Consider the following 9,270-nt stretch of genomic DNA (forward strand, 5'->3'; position numbering starts at 1 on the left):
TCGCTTGATAGGTTTACACTGTGGCTTTGATGCCCATTCAACACCGAAGAACCGAAATAAACAAAACCGAGGAATCTGTTGCAAAAAAAAAGCTGCACTGTGGCTTTGACCCTCATTCAACACAGAAGAACCAGAAAAGAAAAGATAGAACAAATATTACAAAAAATGTTATGGTTAAACTCAAATATTTTGATTAATAAAAAAACATTCTTTATGGAAAAATTCTAGTTTAAAAATGGTATTATATTTATTAATGATATTATGAATAAAAATGGAGGAGTTATGTCACATACGCAGTTCAAAAATAATTGGGAATATCTGCTCAATCCAAATTTACAATCAACTGATTGCAGCACTACCACAAAAATGGAGGAGGCAAGTGGAAAAGGGAGAAGGTAGGGAACTTGTTATCCTGCCATATATTAAAGATTAAAGACAAATTGTCTGAAAGGAACTGGCATAAATAGAAAAATATACCCGTTGCATCTGAGGACAAAAACGTTGACAGCTACGCCATACAGGTTGCAAAGTAAATTGATGTACCAATTCCATGGCATATGGTTTATGAACTGGTACAAAAAAACTACACTTGACTCAACAATTAGAGTTATCCATTATTATATACAATTCTTGCCACCAACAAAACAATACAACAATCTCAAGTTCGTAGATTTTGCTGTGAAGAGACAGAATCAATGGATAATTTATTCTGATATTGCCCCTATGTACCTTGTTTCTGGTCGCAGGTTCAGAAATGGTTAAAAAAATCACAACATACACTTAAAATTAACCTTACAAATAGCAGTGTTGGGCAAATCTGGAAAGCCATAGTCAGTCAATAAATAATATAATAATACTCGTAGGAAAGGTTTTCATCTTTAGCTCACAATCTCTGGATAATATATGATTAGAACGATTAAAAAATGTTGTAAATAATCACAGCACAATTGAAAAATATATGGCACATGGAAACCAAACAAGGGCGGTCTATGCTGATAGGTGGGGTGGTTCGAGAGTGGCTGAGGGTTGGTCTATGGTGATAGGTGGGATGGGCTGAGAGTGGCTGAGGGTTGGTCTATGGTGATAGGTGAGATGGGCTGAGAGTGGCTGAGGGTTGGTCTACGGTGATAGGTGGGATGGGCAGAGAGTGGCTGAGGGTTGGTCTATGGTGATAGGTGGGATGGGCTGAGAGTGGCTGAGGGTTGGTCTATGGTGATAGGTGGGATGGGCTGAGTGTGGCTGAGGGTTGGGATTAAAGAGTTTGTTTGGTAATGTATTATTGTTATATATAAAAGTACCATGTATTTGAAATGTATATGTTAAAAGAGTATGTCAAATGTATTGGTAAAATGTATGTACAGTGGGGAGAACAAGTATTTGATCCACTGCCGATTTTTCCCCTTTGCAGAAAAGCATCCCTAAAGAATGATGTTTCCACCTCCATGCTTCACAGTTTGGATGTTGTTCTTGTGGTTGTACTCATTCTTCTTCTTCCTCCAAACACGGCGAGTGGAGTTTAGACCAAAAACCTCTATTTTTGTCTCATCAGACCACATGACCTTCTCTCAATCCTCCTCTGGATCATCCAGATGGTCATTGGCAACCTTCAGACGGGCCTGGACATGCGCTGGCTTGAGCAGGGGGACCTTGCGTGCGCTGCAGGATTATTATCCATGACGGCGTAGTGTGTTACTAATGGTTTTCTTTGAGACTGTGGTCCCAGCTCTCTTCAGGTCATTGACCAGGTCCTGCCGTGTAGTTCTGGCCTGATCCCTCACCTTCCTCAGGATCATTGATGCCCCACGAGGTGAGATCTTGCATGGAGCTCCAGACCGTCATCTTGAACTTCTTCCATTTTCTAATAATTGCGCCAACAGTTGTTGCCTTCTCACCAAGCTGCTTGCCTATTGTCCTGTAGCCCATCCCAGCCTTGGGCAGGTCTACAATTTTATCCCTGATGTCCTTACACAGCTCCCTGGTCTTGGCCATTGTGGAGAGGTTGGAGTCTGTTTGATTGAGTGTGTGGACAGGTGTCTTTTATACAGGTAACGAGTTCAAACAGGTGCAGTTAATACAGGTAATGAGTGGAGAACAGGAGGGCTTGGAGCGAGTGGTCGCATCCGCACTTCGGTCCGCAGGTAGTATAACTTTTCATTACATTTCATTACATTTCATTATAGTACAACGGTTTGATTTGTCTAATCTTAGCAATTTCTTCTTAGCTAGCTAACATAGCCGTCTTTGTATCAAAGATAATTGCGTAATTATCGTATTTCGTCGTCCTAACGTAGTCTACACTGCGAGCGGTCGCATCCGCGCTTTGGTCTGCTTCGGTCTGCAGGTTGTATAACTTTTCATTACATTTCATTACATTTCATTATAGTACAACGGTTTGATTTGTCTAATCTTAGCAATTTCTTCTTAGCTAGCTACATAGCCGTCTTTGTATCAAAGATAATTGCGTAATTATCGTATTTCGTCGTCCTCCTATCTGCCCAGCAGCTAGCCAGCTAGCTAACATTCACCGTCTACCGTAGCACTGTAGTAACTATCACACTCAACTGAACGACTTGATTAGTGTAGTGTTAGCTAGCTACATAGTTGTCTTTGCTGTCTTCGTATCCAAGATAATTGTGTAGTTTAGAGTGTGTAGTCTTAGAGTGATTATCTTAATTTACCGAGGTTAGCTAGCCAGCTATTTGTCGTCCTTAACGTAGGAGTCACTCCTAGCTAGCCAACAGCTAGCCAACGTCTACTGAATAGAACTTTCGCATTCCGGTCGCATTCCGCTTCGCTCCACAGGTAGTATCACATTTTCATTTCATTTCATTACTGTCCCAACGGTGTGATTTGTTTGATCGTAGCTAGCTACATAGCTAGCTACATAGCCGTCTTTGTTTCAAAGATAATTGTGTAGTCTAGAGCGATTTTCTAGGTTAGCTAGCCAGCTATTGTCGTTCTTTCAACGCAACGTAACGTAATCAACACTGCTAGCTAGTCAGCTAGCCCCCGAATAGCAGCATTGTAGAAACTTTACACTCAACGGAACGACTTGATTAGTGTAGTGTCAACAACGCAGCCACTGCCAGCTAGCCTACAAAGTCAACAACGCAGCCACTGCCAGCTAGCCTACCTCAGCAGTACTGTATCATTTTAATCATTTTAGTCAATTAGATTCTTGCTACGTAAGCTTAACTTTCTGAACATTCGAGACGTGTAGTCCACTTGTCATTCCAATCTCCTTTGCATTAGCGTAGCCTCTTCTCTAGCCTGTCAACTATGTGTCTGTCTATCCCTGTTCTCTCCTCTCTGCACAGACCATACAAACGCTCCACAAAGCGTGGCCGCGGCCACCCTAATCTGGTGGTCCCAGCGCGCACGACCCACGTGGAGTTCCAGGTCTCCGGTAGCCTCTGGAACTGCCGATCTGCGGCCAACAAGGCAGAGTTCATCTCAGCCTATGCCTCCTCCAGTCCTCGACTTCTTGGCACTGACGGAAACATGGATCACCACAGACAACACCGCTACTCCTACTGCTCTCTCTTCGTCCGCCCACGTGTTCTCGCACACCCCGAGAGCTTCTGGTCAGCGGGGTGGTGGCACCGGGATCCTCATCTCTCCCAAGTGGTCATTCTCTCTTTCTCCTTACCCATCTGTCTATCGCCTCCTTTGAATTCCATGCTGTCACAGTTACCAGCCCTTTCAAGCTTAACGTCCTTATCATTTATCGCCCTCCAGGTTCCTCGGAGAGTTCATCAATGAGCTTGATGCCTTGATAAGCTCCTTTCCTGAGGACGGCTCACCTCTCACAGTTCTGGGCGACTTTAACCTCCCCACGTCTACCTTTGACTCATTCCACTCTGCCTCCTTCTTTCCACTCCTCTCCTCTTTTGACCTCACCCTCTCACCTTCCCCCCCTACTCACAAGGCAGGCAATACGCTCGACCTCATCTTTACTAGATGCTGTTCTTCCACTAACCTCATTGCAACTCCCCTCCAAGTCTCCGACCACTACCTTGTATCCTTTTCCCTCTCGCTCTCATCCAACACTTCCCACACTGCCCCTACTCGGATGGTATCGCGCCGTCCCAACCTTCGCTCTCTCTCCCCCGCTACTCTCTCCTCTTCCATCCTATCATCTCTTCCCTCTGCTCAAACCTTCTCCAACCTATCTCCTGATTCTGCCTCCTCAACCCTCCTCTCCTCCCTTTCTGCATCCTTTGACTCTCTATGTCCCCTATCCTCCAGGCCGGCTCGGTCCTCCCTCCCGCTCCGTGGCTCGACGACTCATTACGAGCTCACAGAACAGGGCTCCGGGCAGCCGAGCGGAAATGGAGGAAAACTCGCCTCCTGCGGACCTGGCATCCTTTCACTCCCTCCTCTCTACATTTTCCTCCTCTGTCTCTGCTGCTAAAGCCACTTTCTACCACTCTAAATTCCAAGCATCTGCCTCTAACCCTAGGAAGCTCTTTGCCACCTTCTCCTCCCTCCTGAATCCCCCCCCCTACTCCCCTCTCTGCAGATGACTTCGTCAACCATTTTGAAAAGAAGGTCGACGACATCCGATCCTCGTTTGCTAAGTCAAACGACACCGCTGGTTCTGCTCACACTGCCCTACCCTGTGCTCTGACCTCTTTCTCCCCTCTCTCTCCAGATGACATCTCGCGTCTTGTGACGGCCGGCCGCCCAACAACCTGCCCGCTTGACCCTATCCCCTCCTCTCTTCTCCAGACCATTTCCGGTGACCTTCTCCCTTACCTCACCTCGCTCATCAACTCATCCCTGACCGCTGGCTACGTCCCTCCCGTCTTCAAGAGAGCGAGAGTTGCACCCTTCTGAAAAAACCTACACTCGATCCCTCCGATGTCAACAACTACAGACCAGTATCCCTTCTTTCTTTTCTCTCCAAAACTCTTGAACGTGCCGTCCTTGGCCAGCTCTCCCGCTATCTCTCTCAGAATGACCTTCTTGATCCAAATCAGTCAGGTTTCAAGACTAGTCATTCAACTGAGACTGCTCTTCTCTGTATCACGGAGGCACTCCGCACTGCTAAAGCTAACTCTCTCTCCTCTGCTCTCATCCTTCTAGACCTATCGGCTGCCTTCGATACTGTGAACCATCAGATCCTCCTCTCCACCCTCTCCGAGTTGGGCATCTCCGGCGCGGCCCATGCTTGGATTGCGTCCTACCTGACAGGTCGCTCCTACCAGGTGGCGTGGCAAGAATCTGTCTCCTCACCACGCGCTCTCACCACTGGTGTCCCCCAGGGCGCTGTTCTAGGCCCTCTCCTATTCTCGCTATACACCAAGTCACTTGGCTCTGTCATAACCTCACATGGTCTCTCCTATCATTGCTATGCAGACGACACACAATTAATCTTCTCCTTTCCCCCCTCTGATGACCAGGTGGCGAATCGCATCTCTGCATGTCTGGCAGACATATCAGTGTGGATGACGGATCACCACCTCAAGCTGAACCTCGGCAAGACGGAGCTGCTCTTCCTCCCGGGGAAGGACTTCCAGTTGAAGCTCGCATCCGCTACAAGACCATGGTGCTTGCCTACGGAGCTGTGAGGGGAACGGCACCTCAGTACCTCCAGGCTCTGATCAGGCCCTACACCCAAACAAGGGCACTGCGTTCATCCACCTCTGGCCTGCTCGCCTCCCTACCACTGAGGAAGTCCAGTTCCCGCTCAGCCCAGTCAAAACTGTTCGCTGCTCTGGCCCCCCAATGGTGGAACAAACTCCCTCACGACGCCAGGACAGCGGAGTCAATCACCACCTTCCGGAGACACCTGAAACCCCACCTCTTTAAGGAATACCTAGGATAGGATAAAGTAATCCTTCTCACCCCCTTAAAAGACTTAGATGCACTATTGTAAAGTGGCTGTTCCACTGGATGTCATAAGGTGAAAGCACCAATTTGTAAGTTGCTCTGGATAAGAGCGTCTGCTAAATGACTTAAATGTTAAATGTAAATGTAAAAACTAAGAGGTCTGTGAGAGCCGGAATTCTTACTGGTTGGTAGGTGATCAAATACTTATGTCATGCAATAAAATGCTAATTAATTACTTACAAATCATACAATGTGATTTTCTGGATTTTTCTTTTAGATTCCGTCTCTCACAGTTGAAGTGTACCTGTGATAAAAATGACAGACCTCTACATGCTTTGTAAGTAGGAAAACCTGCAAAATCGGCAGTGTATCAAATACTTGTTCTCCCCACTGTATATGTAGCAAAAAAGCAACAACAAAAAAAAACTACGATATTTGTCCTCCGAAGAGGGAGGGGTTAACTAACATAGCAATTAAAAAAATATATATTTAAAAAACCCCACAGAAGAACCTAAATAAATAATTCAGTGGAATCTGTGTGTGACAGCAGCACCCACCAGGCTCCTAAAGCACCACCTAATTACCGCCTTCGTTCCCAAGGTCATAGAGGAATGTGTTCCAAAATGAATTACACTCCCACTTTATCTCTCCTCCCTATATTTCTCTTTCTCTCTATCCCTCTCTTTCACTTACTTTCTCTCTTTCTCTCTCTCCTTCTCTTCGCTCTAGCTAATGGCTTACATATGTGTGCTGTGTGGCTACAAAAGAGATATCTTTCATTTCTGTGACACACAATACTGCCCAGCAGCCCTCACCGACAGTCAGTCTGTGCCGTGTGAAGAACAGAATGCCCTGTTAAGCTTAGCTTGCTGTACACACACACCAGCCATTTGCCAACCCACCTGTCCAAACCACGAGGTCCTACTAATCCGTTTTTGTAATTGCCGCCTATTTATCAAAGGAAAGAGAGAGACAGAGAAGATAAGAGAACTCATGTGTTTTCTAACTTCTTTCTACACTCGTTTCACATTTCACACCTGATAGTTGAAAAATGTGTGTGTATAGTCTTGATGATAGTCTTGATGTGTGTGTATAACGGATGTGAAACGGCTAGCTAGTTAGCGGTGGTGCGCGCTAAATGGTGTTTCAATCGGTGACGTAACTTGCTCTGAGACCTTGAAGTAGTGGTTCCCCATGCACTGCAAGGGCTTTTGTGAGCGATGGGTAACGATGCTTCATGGGTGACTGTTGTTGATGTGTGCAGAGGCTCCCTGGTTCGCGCCCGGGGATGGGCGAGGGGATGGTCTAAAGTTATACTGTTACATGTGTTCTAATGTGTGTCCATGATGCATTAGAGCTTTTCTTCGGATTGTTTTATAGATACGAAGGTGTAAATGCAGGTGTGTGTCTGGATCCAGACTTTTAAGGAGATAAAGGGGAGGGATCTAGACACCGGTAAGGAGGCAGGGTGTAGCCTATGTGAGGTAAGAGGGACTCTTGTACATGTCATCAACAATGGGCCTGAGGCCTCGAATACCACACAGCAGCTGTGGCTTGAAGAGTTGAACTTGTTTTTTTTCTCTCTTTCACTCTCTCTCTCTGTCTCTGTCTCTCCCCATATTTTTATTTTCCCAGCAGACCAGCCATTCAACAAAAGAGGTTGAAAAAAGGTGTTTTTAAATGCAAGACTCATAGAGCTATGTGAGGCCTATGCTACCTCTGGAATGGCCCCATATGTTTCACATTATAAAGGTCTCCAGCACAGCAAAGCCCCAAAAAGCATGGAGACCCAAACCAATGCAAAAGACGGCTCAACAAATAGGACATTTACAGTTGTGCAATTCTCTCACTGTGTGAAAAGCTGCAGCCAAAGCTTGATGAGGAGATCATGGTTTTTAATGAACTACACTCACTGTCGAATTCAAACAAATCACAACCACACTGCTTGTAGTTTGAATGACAACGGTAATAACCCACTTCTCTCTCTATCCTGAATCCCGCCTGGTATTTTGAATCAATTCCCCGAAGCGAAATGTGCCTGAACCACAGGTTAAAACTTCCCCAGACTCCATGAAACTACTCCAGAACTACTTTGATGAACTAGCACAACACTGAAACCAGCTCCCCTGCAAGTATAGCACTTACAAACAACTTCAAAACACCAAACCTTACCGTTTTAGAACCAAAGAAAGTCACTTTTATTTTCCTCCTTTATTTAAAATCCTTCGTCAGTCAGACACTGCTAGGGAGAGGTGGGTAAAGTCCAGTCCAGGTGAAGACGAGTAAAATAGCTCTCTGCCCGTCACACAGGCTTAGAGGAAGTTGACTGGCTCTCCTCTGCTGGAATGCGGTGATTAGAGGCACTTCTTCTGTGAGCTCACTTTGTTCAGGCTCTGCTGCCCCCACTGCTGCTCCCTCCCAGGCTGTTGCTGCTGGCTCCTACTACTGGCTGTTGCTGCTGGCTCCTACTACTGGCTGTTGCTGCTGGCTCCTACTACTGGCTGTTGCTGCTGGCTCCTACTACTGGCTGTTGCTGCTGGCTCCTACTACTGGCTGTTGCTGCTGGCTCCTACTACTGGCTGTTGCTGCTCCCTCCCAGGCTGTTGCTGCAGGCTCCTACTACTGGCTGTTGCTGCTGGCTCCTACTACTGGCTGTTGCTGCTGGCTCCTACTACTGGCTGTTGGCTGCTGCAGGCCGTGTTAAAATGGAAGCTCTGCTCCCATCAACCCTCAACACACTTCCTCCAGTCAGACGAGGCTGCTAGCTGCTGCAGCCGCCACAAGTTCTGGCACGGGATAGTCCTCCCACTGTGTTGCTGCCTCCCTCCCTGATCCCTCCCTCCTCCACTTTCCCTCCCTCCCCCTCCCTTTCCCCACACACACACTTTCCACACACACGCACACACACACACACACACACACACACACACACACACACACACACACACACACACACACACACACACACACACACACACACACACACACACACACACACACACACACACACACACACACATACATACATATATACACCAGTGGTGGAAAAAGTACTATTCAATAGTCATACTTGAGTAAAAGTAAAGGTTTCTTAATAGAAAATGACTGAAGTAAAAGTGAAAGTCACCCAGTAAAATACTACTCTGGTAAAAGTCTAAAAGTATTTGTTTTTATCAACAACAACAAAAAACATACTACCTACTCATTCAAGGGTTTTTCTTTATTGTAAAATAATATTAAAATGGAAGCTCTGCTCTGTGCCTGAATTGCTGCTCTGCTCCCATCGACCCTCAACACACTTCCTCCAGTCAGACGAGGCTGCTAGCTGCTGCAGCCGCCACAAGTTCTGGCACGGGATAGTCCTCCCACTGTGTTGCTGCCTCCCTCCCTGATCCCTCCCTCCTCCACTTTCCCTCCCTCCCCTCCCTTTCCACA

General features: G+C 46.5%; 1 protein-coding gene across 1 annotated transcript in view; it reads right to left on the reverse strand.

Annotated features, from left to right (window-relative positions):
* LOC115102994 (tensin-3-like) overlaps window positions 1-8,613 on the reverse strand; it is an 89,421-nt gene extending 80,808 nt beyond the window's left edge. The window contains exon 1 of the mRNA XM_065005690.1: window positions 8,008-8,613. The gene's annotated coding sequence lies outside the window, so the exon portion shown is untranslated. The remainder of the gene's footprint in view (window positions 1-8,007) is intronic.
* Window positions 8,614-9,270: the final 657 nt, after the last annotated feature.

The sequence above is a fragment of the Oncorhynchus nerka genome, linkage group LG20, assembly GCF_034236695.1.
Source record: "Oncorhynchus nerka isolate Pitt River linkage group LG20, Oner_Uvic_2.0, whole genome shotgun sequence".
Lineage (NCBI taxonomy): Eukaryota > Metazoa > Chordata > Actinopteri > Salmoniformes > Salmonidae > Oncorhynchus > Oncorhynchus nerka.